This window comes from Micromesistius poutassou (genome assembly GCF_964030765.1).
Source record: "Micromesistius poutassou genome assembly, chromosome: 16".
Lineage (NCBI taxonomy): Eukaryota > Metazoa > Chordata > Actinopteri > Gadiformes > Gadidae > Micromesistius > Micromesistius poutassou.
In genome coordinates, this window is record NC_140286.1 from 6,145,930 (window position 1) to 6,164,182 (window position 18,253).

Here is an 18,253-nt window from a genome sequence, read left to right on the forward strand (position 1 = left end):
ATAAATCCAGATATTGATCTTGAAAGTCCAAACTCGCTTTGGCATCGGTAAAATGATAAAGTTGCATTGGCCGGGAATCGAACCGGGTCAATATAGTGGTGAGCTATGCTCACCACTATACCACCAATGCTACCAGGACTCAAACTGTACCCTTAATCACCCGTCCCAATCTCATATCTCGTTGGAACCTAGTTTGCTGTTGATCTACCAAGGACAACTCTGGACATGAAGGGTGTTGTTCATTCTCTATGGTCTGAACAACTGTTCAATTTTTCCGTTTCACTTAGATGTAGTCTAGAGCACAACCTTTACCGCAAAAAAATCCAGACACTGATCTTGAAAGTTCTCACTCGCTGAAGCAAGGGTCTTGTTCATTCTCTGTGGTCTGAACCACTGTTAAATACTTCAGTTTCACCTAAATGTAGTCTAGAGCACAATCTTTACCGAAAAGAAAATCCAGACACTGATTTCAAAAGTCCTGAATCCCTGTGGCACTGGAAAATGGAAAGCAATGCATTGGCCGGGAATCGAACCCGGGTCAACTGCTTGGAAGGCAGCTATGCTCACCACTATACCACCAATGCATCATACCCATGGAAATTACTCGGAAATCATCGCACCCAAACTCAAATATCTGTGGAACGCTTCAATTTTTTCATTTTCCCTTATATTTAGTCTAAAGAGCAAAGGACACTCTATAGAAACTATTGCGGTTGGTGTGGTTCCATGGTGTAATGGTTAGCACTCTGGACTCTGAATCCAGCGATCCGAGTTCAAATCTCGGTGGAACCTATTTGAGAGTGTAACTGCAGGCGTCATACCTGTGTTCTTTCTCTCATCGGTATTTCACCGACGATATTGTTCATTCTCAATGGTCTGAACAGCGTTTTGTTTTGATTCAGTGAAAAGTAGTCTAGAGCACAATCTTCACAGAAAAACTAATCCACAATCTGATTTCCAAAGTCAACTCAATCCCTGGGACGTTGAAACATTGACACCAATGCATTGGCCGGGAATCTAACCCGGGTCAACTGCTTGGAAGGCAGCTATGCTCACCACTATACCACCAATGCCACATCAAAAATTTACTCGGAATCATCGAGCACCAACTCAAATCTCGGTGGAGCGGCTACATCTTTCAGTTTCACTTATGTTTAGACTAAACAGAAACTGCCTGGAAGGCGGCTATGGACGCTCTATTAAAACTATTGTTAACGATATGTTTCCACGGCGTAACTTGCGTGGTTCCATGGTGTAACGGTTAGCACTCTGGACTCTGAATCCAGCGATCCGAGTTCAAATCTCGGTGGAACCTGTTAGAGCAGTGTAGCTTCAGAAGACAGCTCTACGCTGTATCCCCTCATGCATTTTTCAATACCTAAACTTTAAACACTTTTTCAAATTTCTCCTTGGCCCATATGTAGTCTAGACCACCTTTCGGGAAAAATTCAAAGCATTTACAGTGATGAAAGCTGATGGGGTGGCCGAGTGGTTAAGGTGATGGACTGCTAATCCATTGTGCTCTGCACGCGTGGGTTCGAATCCCATCCTCATCGTTTTAACCATGCTTACACAAGTGCATCAAGTTCCACTTCATGTAGAAAATATGATGGATCTTGGTCAATTTGCACCATTGTTCTACATGCACCATGTAGAACATGTGATGAATCCTCGTCATGTGGCAGTCCTTGACGCCGCAAAATAAATCCAGATATTGATCTTGAAAGTCCAAACTCGCTTTGGCATCGGTAAAATGATAAAGATGCATTGGCCGGGAATCGAACCCGGGTCAACTGCTTGGAAGGCAGCTATGCTCACCACTATACCACCACTGCTACCAGGACTCAAACTGTACCCTTAATCACCCGTCCCAATCTCATATCTCGTTGGAACCTAGTTTGCTGTTGATCTACCAAGGACAACTCTGGACATGAAGGGTGTTGTTCATTCTCTATGGTCTGAACAACTGTTCAATTTTTCCGTTTCACTTAGATGTAGTCTAGAGCACAACCTTTACCGCAAAAAAATCCAGACACTGATCTTGAAAGTTCTCACTCCCTGAAGCAAGGGTCTTGTTCATTCTCTGTGGTCTGAACCACTGTTAAATACTTCCGTTTCACCTAAATGTAGTCTAGAGCACAATCTTTACCGAAAAGAAAATCCAGACACTGATTTCAAAAGTCCTGAATCCCTGTGGCACTGGAAAATGGAAAGCCATGCATTGCCCGGGAATCGAACCCGGGTCAACTGCTTGGAAGGCAGCTATGCTCACCACTATACCACCAATGCATCATACCCATAGAAATTACTCGGAAATCATCGCACCCAAACTCAAATATCTGTGGAAAGCTTCAATTTTTTCATTTTCCCTTATATTTAGTCTAAAGAGCAAAGGACACTCTATAGAAACTATTGCGGTTGGTGTGGTTCCATGGTGTATTCAATTCAATTCAATTCACCTTTATTTAAAGTGTAAAATCACCAAAACATGGTCTCAGAACACTTTACAGGACAACACACACAGAAGAGAGAATTAGAGATGACAATTAGGCCAACATGACAGAACAGCATCAACAACAACGACAACAACAACAACAACAACAACAACAACAACAACAACAACAACAACAACAGAAACAGTGACGATAGTGACACGAAACAAAGAACAAAAATGAAGCAAAGACAAACAACAGAACAGAAATAAAACGTGCTATCAGGGTATACCGTATGTTTGAGAAAATAGATGGGTCTTTAGTCTGGATTTGAAAATGGTTATGGAATCTGCATCTCTAACTGATTGCGGGAGCCGGTTCCAGAGGAGTGGGGCACGGTGGGAAAATGCTCTTCCGCCTGCTGATTTTTTGTTAACTTTGGGGACCATTAGGTAGTTGCCATTCTGTGAGCGGAGGGCACGTGTGGGAGTGTATGGGATGAGTAGGTGTGACAGGTATGGAGGTGCAAGTCCATGTAGGGATTTGTAGGCCAGTAGGAGTAATTTGAAATCTGATCTGGATTTGATTGGGAGCCAATGGAGTGAGATTAGAACTGGGGTTATATGATCAAATTTCCTAGTTTTGGTGAGTATTCTGGCAGCTGTATTTTGGACAAGTTGTAATTTGTGTGTGCTACGGTGTGGTAGGCCGGAAAAGAGAATATTACAGTAGTCTAATCTGGATGAAACAAAAGCATGAACCAAAATCTCTGTGTCTGAGGTACTTAGGAGAGGACGGATCTTTGAAATGTTACGGAGATGAAAAAATGCTGTCTGGGTGATTTCCCTGATGTGTCTGTCAAAAGACAAGGTGGAATCAAAGGTCACGCCGAGGTTTTTAACTGTATGGTGTGGAGTGATAATACAGCCATCAATGTTTAGCCTAAGGTCGGTGAGGAGTGGTAGTTGGTTGGTTGGGCCTACGACTAATATTTCAGTTTTGCTTGCATTCAAACGTAAGAAGTTTTGTGACATCCAGTCAGTGACAGCAGCTAAGCAGGATTCAAGATTTGCAAGATGGGAGTGATCGTCGGGTGTAATTGGTATGTAAATCTGCGTGTCATCTGCGTAACAGTGGTAGTTAATGCCAAATCTACGAAATACTTCACCAAGGGGGAGTAAGTAAATGCCAAAAAGCAAGGGACCCAAGACAGAACCTTGTGGAACACCAAACTGCACTGAGGAGGATTCGGATGTAGTGTTGTTATATGAGACACAATGCCTTCTGTCGCTCAGATATGATTTTAACCAGGAGAGTGCAGTACCGCGGATGCCTACGTAGTTGGATAAACGGTCTAATAAAATGGTATGATCAACAGTATCGAATGCTGCGCTTAGATCCAGGAGAATGAGGAGGGAAGAAGAATTGGAGTCTGATGCAAGGAGAAGGTCATTGGTTACTTTAGTGAGAGCGGTCTCAGTACTGTGAAGTGATCTAAAACCTGATTGAAAAGGGTCACAGAGGCTGTTGCGTGAAAGGTGATCAATTAGCTGACTTGAAACTATCCTTTCAAGAACTTTGGAGATGAAAGGTAGGTGTGAGATTGGTCTAAAATTATTCAAAACTTCAGGGTCTAGGGAAGGTTTTTTGAGTAGTGGTTTGATCACGGCAGCTTTGAGAGTGTTAGGGACAATGCCAGATGACAGGGACCTGTTTATAATGTTGAGTATGGGGGTGCCTAGGATAGGAAGAAGTACTTTAATTAATTTTGTAGGTAGTGGGTCATATAAACAGGTTGTTGGTTTAGATGAAAGCACTATCCTAGAAAACACATCTAGAGAAATTGACTCAAAATTCCAGAGTGTCAGAGTCTCATCTAGGATTCTTACTGGGCTAGAAGAGGGCTCTGGACCCTTCCTGAGTAGATGGCTGCCAATTTCATCTCTAATACAGGAGATTTTGCCATTAAGGAAGTGAAGGAAATCGTCAGCAGTAAATGAAGAGCTATTTTCTGGAGGTGGTTGGCGAGTGAGGCTAGCAACAGTGTTGAATAAAAATTTCGGATTATTTTTGTTATTGTTAATAAGAGATGACAGATAAGATGTTCTGGCAGCGGAGAGCATGCGTTTGTAGTCCTGAAGACTGTCACTCCAAGCTAATCGGAAGACCTCAAGTTTGGATGAGCGCCATTTGCGTTCCAGTTTTCTACAAATGCGTTTTTGTGCACGAGTGGTATCATTGAACCAGGGAGAAGGTTTTCTGGAGCGACGCGTTTTTATGCGGAGGGGCGCAACAGAGTCAAGCGTGGTACTGAGGATTGAATTAAAATCATTTGTGAGGTCATCAAGAGAAGCAGATTGTTCTGGCAGAGAGGCAAGAGAGACGGGGAGCAGAGCAGCAAGCTTGTCAATGGTGGAATCATCAATTCGGCGGCTACTAAAGGTGTCAGTATGGTTTGATCGCTGATGAAACAGGTCAACTCTGAATTTAATGAGGCAGTGATCCGAAAATGCTGAAGGATATGACAGAACTGACAGGTCGGAGACGCTAATACCACGTGTGAGTACAAGGTCCAGTGTGTTACCATTAGAGTGCGTTGGTTCATGGACCAGCTGAACAAAACCAAAAGTATCTATTAAAGAAGTAAAGGCTTTGGTCAGTGGATCAGTTTTATGGTTAACACGTATATTAAAGTCGCCAAAAATGATGATGTTATCCATATGGGTCACGAGGTCAGAGAGAAAATCAGAGAACTCATCCAGAAAAGAAGAATAAGGTCCTGGTGGGCGATATAGCATTACTGAGTAGAAGGAACCAGGACCAATTGTAGCAGAGGGGCGCATAGAGAGAATCTCACAAGATGACATCTTATGTCTATGGTTGTGTACAAGACCTAGACTTGCATTACTTGGTGTAATGGTTAGCACTCTGGACTCTGAATCCAGCGATCCGAGTTCAAATCTCGGTGGAACCTATTTGAGAGTGTAACTGCAGGCGTCATACCTGTGTTCTTTCTCTCATCGGTATTTCACCGAGGATATTGTTCATTCTCAATGGTCTGAACAGCGTTTTGTTTTGATTCAGTGAAAAGTAGTCTAGAGCACAATCTTCACAGAAAAACTAATCCACAATCTGATTTCCATAGTCAACTCAATCCCTGGGACGTTGAAACATTGACACCAATGCATTGGCCGGGAATCGAACCCGGGTCAACTGCTTGGAAGGCAGCTATGCTCACCACTATACCACCAATGCCACATCAAAAATTTACTCGGAATCATCGAGCACCAACTCAAATCTCGGTGGAGCGGCTACATCTTTCAGTTTCACTTATGTTTAGACTAAACAGAAACTGCCTGGAAGGCGGCTATGGACGCTCTATTAAAACTATTGTTAACGATATGTTTCCACGGCGTAACTTGCGTGGTTCCATGGTGTAACGGTTAGCACTCTGGACTCTGAATCCAGCGATCCGAGTTCAAATCTCGGTGGAACCTGTTAGAGCAGTGTAGCTTCAGAAGACAGCTCTACGCTGTATCCCCTCATGCATTTTTCAATACCTAAACTTTAAACACTTTTTCAAATTTCTCCTTGGCCCATATGTAGTCTAGACCACCTTTCGGGAAAAATTCAAAGCATTTACAGTGATGAAAGCTGATGGGGTGGCCGAGTGGTTAAGGTGATGGACTGCTAATCCATTGTGCTCTGCACGCGTGGGTTCGAATCCCATCCTCATCGTTTTAACCATGCTTACACAAGTGCATCAAGTTCCACTTCATGTAGAAAATATGATGGATCTTGGTCATTTTGCACCATTGTTCTACATGCACCATGTAGAACATGTGATGAATCCTCGTCATGTGGCAGTCCTTGACGCCGCAAAATAAATCCAGATATTGATCTTGAAAGTCCAAACTCGCTTTGGCATCGGTAAAATGATAAAGATGCATTGGCCGGGAATCGAACCCGGGTCAACTGCTTGGAAGGCAGCTATGCTCACCACTATACCACCAATGCTACGACGATTCAAACTGTACCCTTAATCACCCGTCCCAATCTCATATCTCGTTGGAACCTAGTTTGCTGTTGATCTACCAAGGACAACTCTGGACATGAAGGGTGTTGTTCATTCTCTATGGTCTGAACAACTGTTCAATTTTTCAGTTTCACTTAGATGTAGTCTAGAGCACAACCTTTACCGCAAAAAAATCCAGACACTGATCTTGAAAGTTCTCACTCGCTGAAGCAAGGGTCTTGTTCATTCTCTGTGGTCTGAACCACTGTTAAATACTTCAGTTTCACCTAAATGTAGTCTAGAGCACAATCTTTACCGAAAAGAAAATCCAGACACTGATTTCAAAAGTCCTGAATCCCTGTGGCACTGGAAAATGGAAAGCAATGCATTGGCCGGGAATCGAACCCGGGTCAACTGCTAGAAGGCAGCTATGCTCACCACTATACCACCAATGCATCATGCCTATGGAAATTACTCGGAAATCATCGCACCCAAACTCAAATATCTGTGGAACGCTTCAATTTTTTCATTTTCCCTTATATTTAGTCTAAAGAGCAAAGGACACTCTATAGAAACTATTGCGCTTGGCGTGGTTCCATGGTGTAATGGTTAGCACTCTGGACTCTGAATCCAGCGATCCAAGTTCAAATCTCGGTGGAACCTATTTGAGAGCGTAACTGCAGGCGTCATACCTGTGTTCTTTCTCTCATCGGTATTTCACCGAGGATATTGTTCATTCTCGATGGTCTGAACCACGGTTGCGTTTTGTTTTGCTTCAGTGAAAAGTAGTCTAGAGCACAATCTTCACAGAAAAACTAATCCACAATCTGATTTCCAAAGTCAACTCAATCCCTGGGACATTGAAAAATTGACACCAATGCATTGGCCGGGAATCGAACCCGGGTCAACTGCTTGGAAAGCAGCTATGCTCACCACTATACCACCAATGCCACACCAATAATTTACTCGGAATCATCGAGTACAAACTGAAATCTCGGTGGAGCGGCTACATCTTTCAGTTTCACTTATGTTTAGACTAAACAGAAACTGCCTGGAAGGCGGCTATGGACGCTCTATTAAAACTATTGTTAACGATATGTTTCCACGGCGTAACTTGCGTGGTTCCATGGTGTAACGGTTAGCACTCTGGACTCTGAATCCAGCGATCCGAGTTCAAATCTCGGTGGAACCTGTTAGAGCAGTGTAGCTTCAGAAGACAGCTCTACGCTGTATCCCCTCATGCAATTTTCAATACCTAAACTTTAAACACTTTTTCAAATTTCTCCTTGGCCCATATGTAGTCTAGACCACCTTTCGGGAAAAATTCAAAGCATTTACAGTGATGTAAGCTGATGGGGTGGCCGAGTGGTTAAGGTGATGGACTGCTAATCCATTGTGCTCTGCACACGTGGGTTCGAATCCCATCCTCATCGTTTTAACCATGCTTACACAAGTGCATCAAGTTCCACTTCATGTAGAAAATATGATGGATCTTGGTCATTTTGCACCATTGTTCTACATGCACCATGTAGAACATGTGATGAATCCTCGTCATGTGGCAGTCCTTGACGCCGCAAAATAAATCCAGATATTGATCTTGAAAGTCCAAACTCGCTTTGGCATCGGTAAAATGATAAAGTTGCATTGGCCAGGAATCGAACCGGGTCAACTGCTTGGAAGGCAGCTATGCTCACCACTATACCACCAATGCTACCAGGACTCAAACTGTACCCTTAATCACCCGTCCCAATCTCATATCTCGTTGGAACCTAGTTTGCTGTTGATCTACCAAGGACAACTCTGGACATGAAGGGTGTTGTTCATTCTCTATGGTCTGAACAACTGTTCAATTTTTCCGTTTCACTTAGATGTAGTCTAGAGCACAACCTTTACCGCAAAAAAATCCAGACACTGATCTTGAAAGTTCTCACTCGCTGAAGCAAGGGTCTTGTTCATTCTCTGTGGTCTGAACCACTGTTAAATACTTCCGTTTCACCTAAATGTAGTCTAGAGCACAATCTTTACCGAAAAGAAAATCCAGACACTGATTTCAAAAGTCCTGAATCCCTGTGGCACTGGAAAATGGAAGGCAATGCATTGGCCGGGAATCTAACCCGGGTCAACTGCTTGGAAGGCAGCTATGCTCACCACTATACCACCAATGCATCATCCACATGGAAAATACTCGGAAATCATCGCACCCAAACTCAAATATCTGTGGAACGCTTCAATTTTTTCATTTTCCCTTATATTTAGTCTAAAGAGCAAAGGACACTCTATAGAAACTATTGCGGTTGGTGTGGTTCCATGGTGTAATGGTTAGCACTCTGGACTCTGAATCCAGCGATCCGAGTTCAATTCTCGGTGGAACCTGTTTGAGAGTGTAACTGCAGGCGTCATACCTGTGTTCTTTCTCTCATCGGTATTTCACCGAGGATATTGTTCATTCTCAATGGTCTGAACAGCGTTTTGTTTTGATTCAGTGAAAAGTAGTCTAGAGCACAATCTTCACAGAAAAACTAATCCACAATCTGATTTCCAAAGTCAACTCAATCCCTGGGACGTTGAAACATTGACACCAATGCATTGGCCGAGAATCGAACCCGGGTCAACTGCTTGGAAGGCAGCTATGCTCACCACTATACCACCAATGCCACATAAAAAATTTACTCGGAATCATCGAGCACCAACTCAAATCTCGGTGGAGCGGCTACATCTTTCAGTTTCACTTATGTTTAGACTAAACAGAAACTGCCTGGAAGGCGGCTATGGACGCTCTATTAAAACTATTGTTAACGATATGTTTCCACGGCGTAACTTGCGTGGTTCCATGGTGTAACGGTTAGCACTCTGGACTCTGAATCCAGCGATCCGAGTTCAAATCTCGGTGGAACCTGTTAGAGCAGTGTAGCTTCAGAAGACAGCTCTACGCTGTATCCCCTCATGCATTTTTCAATACCTAAACTTTAAACACTTTTTCAAATTTCTCCTTGGCCCATATGTAGTCTAGACCACCTTTCGGGAAAAATTCAAAGCATTTACAGTGATGTAAGCTGATGGGGTGGCCGAGTGGTTAAGGTGATGGACTGCTAATCCATTGTGCTCTGCACGCGTGGGTTCGAATCCCATCCTCATCGTTTTAACCATGCTTACACAAGTGCATCAAGTTCCACTTCATGTAGAAAATATGATGGATCTTGGTCATTTTGCACCATTGTTCTACATGCACCATGTAGAACATGTGATGAATCCTCGTCATGTGGCAGTCCTTGACGCCGCAAAATAAATCCAGATATTGATCTTGAAAGTCCAAACTCGCTTTGGCATCGGTAAAATGATAAAGTTGCATTGGCCGGGAATCGAACCGGGTCAATATAGTGGTGAGCTATGCTCACCACTATACCACCAATGCTACCAGGACTCAAACTGTACCCTTAATCACCCGTCCCAATCTCATATCTCGTTGGAACCTAGTTTGCTGTTGATCTACCAAGGACAACTCTGGACATGAAGGGTGTTGTTCATTCTCTATGGTCTGAACAACTGTTCAATTTTTCCGTTTCACTTAGATGTAGTCTAGAGCACAACCTTTACCGCAAAAAAATCCAGACACTGATCTTGAAAGTTCTCACTCGCTGAAGCAAGGGTCTTGTTCATTCTCTGTGGTCTGAACCACTGTTAAATACTTCAGTTTCACCTAAATGTAGTCTAGAGCACAATCTTTACCGAAAAGAAAATCCAGACACTGATTTCAAAAGTCCTGAATCCCTGTGGCACTGGAAAATGGAAAGCAATGCATTGGCCGGGAATCGAACCCGGGTCAACTGCTTGGAAGGCAGCTATGCTCACCACTATACCACCAATGCATCATACCCATGGAAATTACTCGGAAATCATCGCACCCAAACTCAAATATCTGTGGAACGCTTCAATTTTTTCATTTTCCCTTATATTTAGTCTAAAGAGCAAAGGACACTCTATAGAAACTATTGCGGTTGGTGTGGTTCCATGGTGTAATGGTTAGCACTCTGGACTCTGAATCCAGCGATCCGAGTTCAAATCTCGGTGGAACCTATTTGAGAGTGTAACTGCAGGCGTCATACCTGTGTTCTTTCTCTCATCGGTATTTCACCGACGATATTGTTCATTCTCAATGGTCTGAACAGCGTTTTGTTTTGATTCAGTGAAAAGTAGTCTAGAGCACAATCTTCACAGAAAAACTAATCCACAATCTGATTTCCAAAGTCAACTCAATCCCTGGGACATTGACACCAATGCATTGGCCGGGAATCGAACCCGGGTCAACTGCTTGGAAGGCAGCTATGCTCACCACTATACCACCAATGCATCATCCACATGGAAAATACTCAGAAATCATCGCACCCAAACTCAAATATCTGTGGAACGCTTCAATATTTTCATTTTCCCTTATATTTAGTCTAAAGAGCAAAGGACAATCTATAGAAACTATTGCGGTTGGCGTGGTTCCATGGTGTAATGGTTAGCACTCTGGACTCTGAATCCAGCGATCCGAGTTCAAATCTCGGTGGAACCTATTTGAGAGCGTAACTGCAGGGGTCATACCTGTGTTCTTTCTCTCATCGGTATTTCACTGAGGATATTGTTCATTCTCGATGGTCTGAACCACGGTTGCGTTTTGTTTAGATTCAGTGAAAAGTAGTCTAGAGCACAATCTTCACAGAAAAATTAATCCACAATCTGATTTCCAAAGTCGACTCAATCCCTGGGACATTGAAAAATTGACACCAATGCATTGGCCGGGAATCGAACCCGGCTATGCTCACCACTATACCACCAATGCCACACCAATAATTTACTCGGAATCATCGAGTACAAACTGAAATCTCGGTGGAGCGGCTACATCTTTCAGTTTCACTTATGTTTAGACTAAACAGAAACTGCCTGGAAGGCAGCTATGGACGCTCTATTAAAACTATTGTTAACGATATGTTTCCACGGCGTAACTTGCATGGTTCCATGGTGTAACGGTTAGCACTCTGGACTCTGAATCCAGCGATCCGAGTTCAAATCTCGGTGGAACCTGTTAGAGCAGTGTAGCTTCAGAAGACAGCTCTACGCTGTTTCCCCTCATGCATTTTTCAATACCTAAACTTTAAACACTTTTTCAAATTTCTCCTTGGCCCATATGTAGTCTAGACCACCTTTCGGGAAAAATTCAAAGCATTTACAGTGATGAAAGCTGATGGGGTGGCCGAGTGGTTAAGGTGATGGACTGCTAATCCATTGTGCTCTGCACGCGTGGGTTCGAATCCCATCCTCATCGTTTTAACCATGCTTACACAAGTGCATCAATTTCCACTTCATGTAGAAAATATGATGGATCTTGGTCATTTTGCACCATTGTTCTACATGCACCATGTAGAACATGTGATGAATCCTCGTCATGTGGCAGTCCTTGACGCCGCAAAATAAATCCAGATATTGATCTTGAAAGTCCAAACTCGCTTTGGCATCGGTAAAATGATAAAGATGCATTGGCCGGGAATCGAACCCGGGTCAACTGCTTGGAAGGCAGCTATGCTCACCACTATACCACCAATGCTACGACGATTCAAACTGTACCCTTAATCACCCGTCCCAATCTCATATCTCGTTGGAACCTAGTTTGCTGTTGATCTACCAAGGACAACTCTGGACATGAAGGGTGTTGTTCATTCTCTATGGTCTGAACAACTGTTCAATTTTTCCGTTTCACTTAGATGTAGTCTAGAGCACAACCTTTACCGCAAAAAAATCCAGACACTGATCTTGAAAGTTCTCACTCGCTGAAGCAAGGGTCTTGTTCATTCTCTGTGGTCTGAACCACTGTTAAATACTTCCGTTTCACCTAAATGTAGTCTAGAGCACAATCTTTACCGAAAAGAAAATCCAGACACTGATTTCAAAAGTCCTGAATCCCTGTGGCACTGGAAAATGGAAGGCAATGCATTGGCCGGGAATCGAACCCGGGTCAACTGCTTGGAAGGCAGCTATGCTCACCACTATACCACCAATGCATCATCCACATGGAAAATACTCAGAAATCATCGCACCCAAACTCAAATATCTGTGGAACGCTTCAATTTTTTCATTTTCCCTTATATTTAGTCTAAAGAGCAAAGGACAATCTATAGAAACTATTGCGGTAGGCGTGGTTCCATGGTGTAATGGTTAGCACTCTGGACTCTGAATCCAGCGATCCGAGTTCAAATCTCGGTGGAACCTATTTGAGAGCGTAACTGCAGGCGTCATACCTGTGTTCTTTCTCTCATCGGTATTTCACTGAGGATATTGTTCATTCTCGTTGGTCTGAACCACGGTTGCGTTTTGTTTTGATTCAGTGAAAAGTAGTCTAGAGCACAATCTTCACAGAAAAATTAATCCACAATCTGATTTCCAAAGTCAACTCAATCCCTGGGACATTGAAAAATTGACACCAATGCATTGGCCGGGAATCGAACCCGGGTCAACTGCTTGGAAAGCAGCTATGCTCACCACTATACCACCAATGCCACACCAATAATTTACTCGGAATCATCGAGTACAAACTGAAATCTCGGTGGAGCGGCTACATCTTTCAGTTTCACTTATGTTTAGACTAAACAGAAACTGCCTGGAAGGCAGCTATGGACGCTCTATTAAAACTATTGTTAACGATATGTTTCCACGGCATAACTTGCATGGTTCCATGGTGTAACGGTTAGCACTCTGGACTCTGAATCCAGCGATCCGAGTTCAAATCTCGGTGGAACCTGTTAGAGCAGTGTAGCTTCAGAAGACAGCTCTACGCTGTTTCCCCTCATGCATTTTTCAATACCTAAACTTTAAACACTTTTTCAAATTTCTCCTTGGCCCATATGTAGTCTAGACCACCTTTCGGGAAAAATTCAAAGCATTTACAGTGATGAAAGCTGATGGGGTGGCCGAGTGGTTAAGGTGATGGACTGCTAATCCATTGTGCTCTGCACGCGTGGGTTCGAATCCCATCCTCATCGTTTTAACCATGCTTACACAAGTGCATCAATTTCCACTTCATGTAGAAAATATGATGGATCTTGGTCATTTTGCACCATTGTTCTACATGCACCATGTAGAACATGTGATGAATCCTCGTCATGTGGCAGTCCTTGACGCCGCAAAATAAATCCAGATATTGATCTTGAAAGTCCAAACTCGCTTTGGCATCGGTAAAATGATAAAGATGCATTGGCCGGGAATCGAACCCGGGTCAACTGCTTGGAAGGCAGCTATGCTCACCACTATACCACCAATGCTACGACGATTCAAACTGTACCCTTAATCACCCGTCCCAATCTCATATCTCGTTGGAACCTAGTTTGCTGTTGATCTACCAAGGACAACTCTGGACATGAAGGGTGTTGTTCATTCTCTATGGTCTGAACAACTGTTCAATTTTTCAGTTTCACTTAGATGTAGTCTAGAGCACAACCTTTACCGCAAAAAAATCCAGACACTGATCTTGAAAGTTCTCACTCGCTGAAGCAAGGGTCTTGTTCATTCTCTGTGGTCTGAACCACTGTTAAATACTTCAGTTTCACCTAAATGTAGTCTAGAGCACAATCTTTACCGAAAAGAAAATCCAGACACTGATTTCAAAAGTCCTGAATCCCTGTGGCACTGGAAAATGGAAAGCAATGCATTGGCCGGGAATCGAACCCGGGTCAACTGCTAGAAGGCAGCTATGCTCACCACTATACCACCAATGCATCATGCCTATGGAAATTACTCGGAAATCATCGCACCCAAACTCAAATATCTGTGGAACGCTTCAATTTTTTCATTTTCCCTTATATTTAGTCTAAAGAGCAAAGGACACTCTATAGAAACTATTGCGCTTGGCGTGGTTCCATGGTGTAATGGTTAGCACTCTGGACTCTGAATCCAGCGATCCAAGTTCAAATCTCGGTGGAACCTATTTGAGAGCGTAACTGCAGGCGTCATACCTGTGTTCTTTCTCTCATCGGTATTTCACCGAGGATATTGTTCATTCTCGATGGTCTGAACCACGGTTGCGTTTTGTTTTGCTTCAGTGAAAAGTAGTCTAGAGCACAATCTTCACAGAAAAACTAATCCACAATCTGATTTCCAAAGTCAACTCAATCCCTGGGACATTGAAAAATTGACACCAATGCATTGGCCGGGAATCGAACCCGGGTCAACTGCTTGGAAAGCAGCTATGCTCACCACTATACCACCAATGCCACACCAATAATTTACTCGGAATCATCGAGTACAAACTGAAATCTCGGTGGAGCGGCTACATCTTTCAGTTTCACTTATGTTTAGACTAAACAGAAACTGCCTGGAAGGCAGCTATGGACGCTCTATTAAAACTATTGTTAACGATATGTTTCCACGGCGTAACTTGCATGGTTCCATGGTGTAACGGTTAGCACTCTGGACTCTGAATCCAGCGATCCGAGTTCAAATCTCGGTGGAACCTGTTAGAGCAGTGTAGCTTCAGAAGACAGCTCTACGCTGTTTCCCCTCATGCATTTTTCAATACCTAAACTTTAAACACTTTTTCAAATTTCTCCTTGGCCCATATGTAGTCTAGACCACCTTTCGGGAAAAATTCAAAGCATTTACAGTGATGAAAGCTGATGGGGTGGCCGAGTGGTTAAGGTGATGGACTGCTAATCCATTGTGCTCTGCACGCGTGGGTTCGAATCCCATCCTCATCGTTTTAACCATGCTTACACAAGTGCATCAATTTCCACTTCATGTAGAAAATATGATGGATCTTGGTCATTTTGCACCATTGTTCTACATGCACCATGTAGAACATGTGATGAATCCTCGTCATGTGGCAGTCCTTGACGCCGCAAAATAAATCCAGATATTGATCTTGAAAGTCCAAACTCGCTTTGGCATCGGTAAAATGATAAAGCTGCATTGGCCGGGAATCGAACCCGGGTCAGCTGCTTGGAAGGCAGCTATGCTCACCACTATACCACCAATGCTACGACGATTCAAACTGTACCCTTAATCACCCGTCCCAATCTCATATCTCGTTGGAACCTAGTTTGCTGTTGATCTACCAAGGACAACTCTGGACATGAAGGGTGTTGTTCATTCTCTATGGTCTGAACAACTGTTCAATTTTTCCGTTTCACTTAGATGTAGTCTAGAGCACAACCTTTGCCGCAAAAAAATCCAGACACTGATCTTGAAAGTTCTCACTCGCTGAAGCAAGGGTCTTGTTCATTCTCTGTGGTCTGAACCACTGTTAAATACTTCAGTTTCACCTAAATGTAGTCTAGAGCACAATCTTTACCGAAAAGAAAATCCAGACACTGATTTCAAAAGTCCTGAATCCCTGTGGCACTGGAAAATGGAAAGCAATGCAATGGCCGGGAATCGAACCCGGGTCAACTGCTAGAAGGCAGCTATGCTCACCACTATACCACCAATGCATCATGCCTATGGAAATTACTCGGAAATCATCGCACCCAAACTCAAATATCTGTGGAACGCTTCAATTTTTTCATTTTCCCTTATATTTAGTCTAAAGAGCAAAGGACACTCTATAGAAACTATTGCGCTTGGCGTGGTTCCATGGTGTAATGGTTAGCACTCTGGACTCTGAATCCAGCGATCCAAGTTCAAATCTCGGTGGAACCTATTTGAGAGCGTAACTGCAGGCGTCATACCTGTGTTCTTTCTCTCATCGGTATTTCACCGAGGATATTGTTCATTCTCGATGGTCTGAACCACGGTTGCGTTTTGTTTTGCTTCAGTGAAAAGTAGTCTAGAGCACAATCTTCACAGAAAAACTAATCCACAATCTGATTTCCAAAGTCAACTCAATCCCTGGGACATTGAAAAATTGACACCAATGCATTGGCCGGGAATCGAACCCGGGTCAACTGCTTGGAAAGCAGCTATGCTCACCACTATACCACCAATGCCACACCAATAATTTACTCGGAATCATCGAGTACAAACTGAAATCTCGGTGGAGCGGCTACATCTTTCAGTTTCACTTATGTTTAGACTAAACAGAAACTGCCTGGAAGGCAGCTATGGACGCTCTATTAAAACTATTGTTAACGATATGTTTCCACGGCGTAACTTGCATGGTTCCATGGTGTAACGGTTAGCACTCTGGACTCTGAATCCAGCGATCCGAGTTCAAATCTCGGTGGAACCTGTTAGAGCAGTGTAGCTTCAGAAGACAGCTCTACGCTGTTTCCCCTCATGCATTTTTCAATACCTAAACTTTAAACACTTTTTCAAATTTCTCCTTGGCCCATATGTAGTCTAGACCACCTTTCGGGAAAAATTCAAAGCATTTACAGTGATGAAAGCTGATGGGGTGGCCGAGTGGTTAAGGTGATGGACTGCTAATCCATTGTGCTCTGCACGCGTGGGTTCGAATCCCATCCTCATCGTTTTAACCATGCTTACACAAGTGCATCAATTTCCACTTCATGTAGAAAATATGATGGATCTTGGTCATTTTGCACCATTGTTCTACATGCACCATGTAGAACATGTGATGAATCCTCGTCATGTGGCAGTCCTTGACGCCGCAAAATAAATCCAGATATTGATCTTGAAAGTCCAAACTCGCTTTGGCATCGGTAAAATGATAAAGATGCATTGGCCGGGAATCGAACCCGGGTCAACTGCTTGGAAGGCAGCTATGCTCACCACTATACCACCAATGCTACGACGATTCAAACTGTACCCTTAATCACCCGTCCCAATCTCATATCTCGTTGGAACCTAGTTTGCTGTTGATCTACCAAGGACAACTCTGGACATGAAGGGTGTTGTTCATTCTCTATGGTCTGAACAACTGTTCAATTTTTCCGTTTCACTTAGATGTAGTCTAGAGCACAACCTTTACCGCAAAAAAATCCAGACACTGATCTTGAAAGTTCTCACTCGCTGAAGCAAGGGTCTTGTTCATTCTCTGTGGTCTGAACCACTGTTAAATACTTCAGTTTCACCTAAATGTAGTCTAGAGCACAATCTTTACCGAAAAGAAAATCCAGACACTGATTTCAAAAGTCCTGAATCCCTGTGGCACTGGAAAATGGAAAGCAATGCAATGGCCGGGAATCGAACCCGGGTCAACTGCTAGAAGGCAGCTATGCTCACCACTATACCACCAATGCATCATGCCTATGGAAATTACTCGGAAATCATCGCACCCAAACTCAAATATCTGTGGAACGCTTCAATTTTTTCATTTTCCCTTATATTTAGTCTAAAGAGCAAAGGACACTCTATAGAAACTATTGCGCTTGGCGTGGTTCCATGGTGTAATGGTTAGCACTCTGGACTCTGAATCCAGCGATCCAAGTTCAAATCTCGGTGGAACCTATTTGAGAGCGTAACTGCAGGCGTCATACCTGTGTTCTTTCTCTCATCGGTATTTCACCGAGGATATTGTTCATTCTCGATGGTCTGAACCACGGTTGCGTTTTGTTTTGCTTCAGTGAAAAGTAGTCTAGAGCACAATCTTCACAGAAAAACTAATCCACAATCTGATTTCCAAAGTCAACTCAATCCCTGGGACATTGACACCAATGCATTGGCCGGGAATCGAACCCGGGTCAACTGCTTGGAAGGCAGCTATGCTCACCACTATACCACCAATGCTACCAGGACTCAAACTGTACCCTTAATCACCCGTCCCAATCTCATATCTCGTTGGAACCTAGTTTGCTGTTGATCTACCAAGGACAACTCTGGACATGAAGGGTGTTGTTCATTCTCTATGGTCTGAACAACTGTTCAATTTTTCCGTTTC

At 43.3% G+C, this 18,253-nt stretch overlaps 41 non-coding genes across 41 annotated transcripts; 21 read left to right on the forward strand and 20 right to left on the reverse strand.

The window, feature by feature from the left end:
- Positions 1-512: 512 nt before the first annotated feature.
- AC3HAE_031476 (transfer RNA glycine (anticodon UCC)) lies at positions 513-584 on the reverse strand. Its single transcript has one exon. It is a non-coding gene; the product is annotated as a tRNA-Gly (tRNA).
- Positions 585-720: 136 nt separating this feature from the next.
- Positions 721-792, forward strand: AC3HAE_031647 (transfer RNA glutamine (anticodon CUG)). The gene has a single exon. It is a non-coding gene; the product is annotated as a tRNA-Gln (tRNA).
- Positions 793-1,001: 209 nt separating this feature from the next.
- Positions 1,002-1,073, reverse strand: AC3HAE_031477 (transfer RNA glycine (anticodon UCC)). The gene has a single exon. It is a non-coding gene; the product is annotated as a tRNA-Gly (tRNA).
- Positions 1,074-1,243: 170 nt separating this feature from the next.
- On the forward strand, positions 1,244-1,315 carry AC3HAE_031648 (transfer RNA glutamine (anticodon CUG)). The gene has a single exon. It is a non-coding gene; the product is annotated as a tRNA-Gln (tRNA).
- A 159-nt stretch (positions 1,316-1,474) lies between these two features.
- AC3HAE_031649 (transfer RNA serine (anticodon GCU)) lies at positions 1,475-1,556 on the forward strand. Its single transcript has one exon. It is a non-coding gene; the product is annotated as a tRNA-Ser (tRNA).
- A 207-nt stretch (positions 1,557-1,763) lies between these two features.
- Positions 1,764-1,835, reverse strand: AC3HAE_031479 (transfer RNA glycine (anticodon UCC)). Its single transcript has one exon. It is a non-coding gene; the product is annotated as a tRNA-Gly (tRNA).
- A 382-nt stretch (positions 1,836-2,217) lies between these two features.
- Positions 2,218-2,289, reverse strand: AC3HAE_031480 (transfer RNA glycine (anticodon UCC)). The gene has a single exon. It is a non-coding gene; the product is annotated as a tRNA-Gly (tRNA).
- Positions 2,290-5,615: 3,326 nt separating this feature from the next.
- Positions 5,616-5,687, reverse strand: AC3HAE_031481 (transfer RNA glycine (anticodon UCC)). Its single transcript has one exon. It is a non-coding gene; the product is annotated as a tRNA-Gly (tRNA).
- A 170-nt stretch (positions 5,688-5,857) lies between these two features.
- Positions 5,858-5,929, forward strand: AC3HAE_031651 (transfer RNA glutamine (anticodon CUG)). The gene has a single exon. It is a non-coding gene; the product is annotated as a tRNA-Gln (tRNA).
- A 159-nt stretch (positions 5,930-6,088) lies between these two features.
- AC3HAE_031652 (transfer RNA serine (anticodon GCU)) lies at positions 6,089-6,170 on the forward strand. Its single transcript has one exon. It is a non-coding gene; the product is annotated as a tRNA-Ser (tRNA).
- Positions 6,171-6,377: 207 nt separating this feature from the next.
- AC3HAE_031482 (transfer RNA glycine (anticodon UCC)) lies at positions 6,378-6,449 on the reverse strand. Its single transcript has one exon. It is a non-coding gene; the product is annotated as a tRNA-Gly (tRNA).
- An 876-nt stretch (positions 6,450-7,325) lies between these two features.
- Positions 7,326-7,397, reverse strand: AC3HAE_031484 (transfer RNA glycine (anticodon UCC)). Its single transcript has one exon. It is a non-coding gene; the product is annotated as a tRNA-Gly (tRNA).
- A 170-nt stretch (positions 7,398-7,567) lies between these two features.
- On the forward strand, positions 7,568-7,639 carry AC3HAE_031653 (transfer RNA glutamine (anticodon CUG)). The gene has a single exon. It is a non-coding gene; the product is annotated as a tRNA-Gln (tRNA).
- A 159-nt stretch (positions 7,640-7,798) lies between these two features.
- Positions 7,799-7,880, forward strand: AC3HAE_031654 (transfer RNA serine (anticodon GCU)). The gene has a single exon. It is a non-coding gene; the product is annotated as a tRNA-Ser (tRNA).
- Positions 7,881-8,540: 660 nt separating this feature from the next.
- AC3HAE_031485 (transfer RNA glycine (anticodon UCC)) lies at positions 8,541-8,612 on the reverse strand. Its single transcript has one exon. It is a non-coding gene; the product is annotated as a tRNA-Gly (tRNA).
- Positions 8,613-8,748: 136 nt separating this feature from the next.
- On the forward strand, positions 8,749-8,820 carry AC3HAE_031656 (transfer RNA glutamine (anticodon CUG)). Its single transcript has one exon. It is a non-coding gene; the product is annotated as a tRNA-Gln (tRNA).
- Positions 8,821-9,029: 209 nt separating this feature from the next.
- On the reverse strand, positions 9,030-9,101 carry AC3HAE_031486 (transfer RNA glycine (anticodon UCC)). Its single transcript has one exon. It is a non-coding gene; the product is annotated as a tRNA-Gly (tRNA).
- A 170-nt stretch (positions 9,102-9,271) lies between these two features.
- On the forward strand, positions 9,272-9,343 carry AC3HAE_031320 (transfer RNA glutamine (anticodon CUG)). Its single transcript has one exon. It is a non-coding gene; the product is annotated as a tRNA-Gln (tRNA).
- Positions 9,344-9,502: 159 nt separating this feature from the next.
- On the forward strand, positions 9,503-9,584 carry AC3HAE_031321 (transfer RNA serine (anticodon GCU)). Its single transcript has one exon. It is a non-coding gene; the product is annotated as a tRNA-Ser (tRNA).
- A 657-nt stretch (positions 9,585-10,241) lies between these two features.
- Positions 10,242-10,313, reverse strand: AC3HAE_031487 (transfer RNA glycine (anticodon UCC)). Its single transcript has one exon. It is a non-coding gene; the product is annotated as a tRNA-Gly (tRNA).
- A 136-nt stretch (positions 10,314-10,449) lies between these two features.
- Positions 10,450-10,521, forward strand: AC3HAE_031322 (transfer RNA glutamine (anticodon CUG)). The gene has a single exon. It is a non-coding gene; the product is annotated as a tRNA-Gln (tRNA).
- A 201-nt stretch (positions 10,522-10,722) lies between these two features.
- Positions 10,723-10,794, reverse strand: AC3HAE_031488 (transfer RNA glycine (anticodon UCC)). Its single transcript has one exon. It is a non-coding gene; the product is annotated as a tRNA-Gly (tRNA).
- Positions 10,795-10,930: 136 nt separating this feature from the next.
- Positions 10,931-11,002, forward strand: AC3HAE_031323 (transfer RNA glutamine (anticodon CUG)). Its single transcript has one exon. It is a non-coding gene; the product is annotated as a tRNA-Gln (tRNA).
- Positions 11,003-11,439: 437 nt separating this feature from the next.
- AC3HAE_031325 (transfer RNA glutamine (anticodon CUG)) lies at positions 11,440-11,511 on the forward strand. Its single transcript has one exon. It is a non-coding gene; the product is annotated as a tRNA-Gln (tRNA).
- Positions 11,512-11,670: 159 nt separating this feature from the next.
- On the forward strand, positions 11,671-11,752 carry AC3HAE_031327 (transfer RNA serine (anticodon GCU)). Its single transcript has one exon. It is a non-coding gene; the product is annotated as a tRNA-Ser (tRNA).
- A 207-nt stretch (positions 11,753-11,959) lies between these two features.
- AC3HAE_031490 (transfer RNA glycine (anticodon UCC)) lies at positions 11,960-12,031 on the reverse strand. The gene has a single exon. It is a non-coding gene; the product is annotated as a tRNA-Gly (tRNA).
- A 382-nt stretch (positions 12,032-12,413) lies between these two features.
- Positions 12,414-12,485, reverse strand: AC3HAE_031491 (transfer RNA glycine (anticodon UCC)). Its single transcript has one exon. It is a non-coding gene; the product is annotated as a tRNA-Gly (tRNA).
- A 136-nt stretch (positions 12,486-12,621) lies between these two features.
- On the forward strand, positions 12,622-12,693 carry AC3HAE_031328 (transfer RNA glutamine (anticodon CUG)). The gene has a single exon. It is a non-coding gene; the product is annotated as a tRNA-Gln (tRNA).
- Positions 12,694-12,908: 215 nt separating this feature from the next.
- AC3HAE_031492 (transfer RNA glycine (anticodon UCC)) lies at positions 12,909-12,980 on the reverse strand. Its single transcript has one exon. It is a non-coding gene; the product is annotated as a tRNA-Gly (tRNA).
- Positions 12,981-13,150: 170 nt separating this feature from the next.
- AC3HAE_031329 (transfer RNA glutamine (anticodon CUG)) lies at positions 13,151-13,222 on the forward strand. The gene has a single exon. It is a non-coding gene; the product is annotated as a tRNA-Gln (tRNA).
- A 159-nt stretch (positions 13,223-13,381) lies between these two features.
- AC3HAE_031330 (transfer RNA serine (anticodon GCU)) lies at positions 13,382-13,463 on the forward strand. The gene has a single exon. It is a non-coding gene; the product is annotated as a tRNA-Ser (tRNA).
- A 207-nt stretch (positions 13,464-13,670) lies between these two features.
- On the reverse strand, positions 13,671-13,742 carry AC3HAE_031493 (transfer RNA glycine (anticodon UCC)). The gene has a single exon. It is a non-coding gene; the product is annotated as a tRNA-Gly (tRNA).
- Positions 13,743-14,618: 876 nt separating this feature from the next.
- On the reverse strand, positions 14,619-14,690 carry AC3HAE_031495 (transfer RNA glycine (anticodon UCC)). Its single transcript has one exon. It is a non-coding gene; the product is annotated as a tRNA-Gly (tRNA).
- A 170-nt stretch (positions 14,691-14,860) lies between these two features.
- On the forward strand, positions 14,861-14,932 carry AC3HAE_031331 (transfer RNA glutamine (anticodon CUG)). The gene has a single exon. It is a non-coding gene; the product is annotated as a tRNA-Gln (tRNA).
- Positions 14,933-15,091: 159 nt separating this feature from the next.
- On the forward strand, positions 15,092-15,173 carry AC3HAE_031332 (transfer RNA serine (anticodon GCU)). The gene has a single exon. It is a non-coding gene; the product is annotated as a tRNA-Ser (tRNA).
- A 207-nt stretch (positions 15,174-15,380) lies between these two features.
- On the reverse strand, positions 15,381-15,452 carry AC3HAE_031496 (transfer RNA glycine (anticodon UCC)). Its single transcript has one exon. It is a non-coding gene; the product is annotated as a tRNA-Gly (tRNA).
- An 876-nt stretch (positions 15,453-16,328) lies between these two features.
- Positions 16,329-16,400, reverse strand: AC3HAE_031497 (transfer RNA glycine (anticodon UCC)). Its single transcript has one exon. It is a non-coding gene; the product is annotated as a tRNA-Gly (tRNA).
- Positions 16,401-16,570: 170 nt separating this feature from the next.
- On the forward strand, positions 16,571-16,642 carry AC3HAE_031333 (transfer RNA glutamine (anticodon CUG)). Its single transcript has one exon. It is a non-coding gene; the product is annotated as a tRNA-Gln (tRNA).
- A 159-nt stretch (positions 16,643-16,801) lies between these two features.
- AC3HAE_031334 (transfer RNA serine (anticodon GCU)) lies at positions 16,802-16,883 on the forward strand. The gene has a single exon. It is a non-coding gene; the product is annotated as a tRNA-Ser (tRNA).
- Positions 16,884-17,090: 207 nt separating this feature from the next.
- Positions 17,091-17,162, reverse strand: AC3HAE_031498 (transfer RNA glycine (anticodon UCC)). The gene has a single exon. It is a non-coding gene; the product is annotated as a tRNA-Gly (tRNA).
- An 868-nt stretch (positions 17,163-18,030) lies between these two features.
- Positions 18,031-18,102, reverse strand: AC3HAE_031499 (transfer RNA glycine (anticodon UCC)). Its single transcript has one exon. It is a non-coding gene; the product is annotated as a tRNA-Gly (tRNA).
- Positions 18,103-18,253: the final 151 nt, after the last annotated feature.